The following is a 1016-nucleotide window of genomic DNA, read 5'->3' as shown; positions in this document are numbered from 1 at the left end:
CGATCATTTGGCAGAGAACCCAGTTGACAATGATTATGAGCCTTTGCAAACTTACTTTCCTGATGAAGAGGTAAATTCAATTGAGGAAGAAGTTCAAGATGAAATGTATGCATGGAAATTATATTTTAATGGGGCAGTCAATGTCAAAGGAGTAGGAATTGGGGTGGTTCTTGTCTCACCGACCGGGCATCATCATCCCGCCACAGCACGACTCCATTTCTTTTGTACTAATAACACAGCAGAATATGAAGCTTGCATCATGGGGTTAAATATGGCAATAAATCTGGATATGCACAAGCTAATGGTGTTGGGAGATTCCTAATTACTCATTCGACAAATTCAAGGTGAATGGGAAACGACAGATATCAAGCTCATTCCATACAAACAGTTCGTAGAGGACCTTAGCAAAAGGTTCAAGTCTATCGAATTTAGATATATTCCCAAATCCCATAATGAGCTGGCTGATGCCGTGGCTACCCTAGCTTCCATGCTCCCGTACCCAGGAAATACGCATTTCGACCCATTAGAGATACAGATACGAGATCAACATGGTTATTGCAATATAATTGATGCAGAACCAGATAATGAACCTTGGTACTATGATATCAAACGCTTCCTAAAGTCAAAAGAATATCCAATACACACCACAGCAGATCAAAAAAGAACCATTAGGAGACTTTCTAATGGTTTTTTCTTAAGTGGGGAGATCCTGTACAAACGAACCCCAGACTGGAACTTGTTAAGATGTGTTAACATTCGGGAAGCTGAAAGAATCATGAATGAGGTACATTCGGGGGTATGCGGTTCTCATATGAATGGCTATGTTTTATCGAAGAAGATCATGCGGGCAGGATATTATTGGTTAACTATGGAGCGAGATTGCTTTTGCTTTGTTCGGAAGTGTCATCAGTGTCAAATTCATGGTGATTTGATTCACTCGCCATCTTCAGAGCTGCATCCTATGTCTGCTCCTTGGCCATTCGTTGCTTGGGGCATGGATGTAATCGGTCCAATAG

At 41.2% G+C, this 1016-nt stretch overlaps 1 pseudogene; it reads left to right on the top strand.

The window, feature by feature from the left end:
- Positions 1 to 27: 27 nt before the first annotated feature.
- Positions 28 to 1000, top strand: LOC124891731 (annotated as a pseudogene).
- The last annotated feature ends 16 nt before the right edge of the window (positions 1001 to 1016 follow it).

The sequence above is a fragment of the Capsicum annuum genome, unplaced genomic scaffold, assembly GCF_002878395.1.
Source record: "Capsicum annuum cultivar UCD-10X-F1 unplaced genomic scaffold, UCD10Xv1.1 ctg40308, whole genome shotgun sequence".
NCBI lineage: Eukaryota > Viridiplantae > Streptophyta > Magnoliopsida > Solanales > Solanaceae > Capsicum > Capsicum annuum.
The sequence above is the reverse complement of the archived record's forward strand: the minus strand, read 5'-3'. Positions and strand labels throughout refer to the sequence as shown.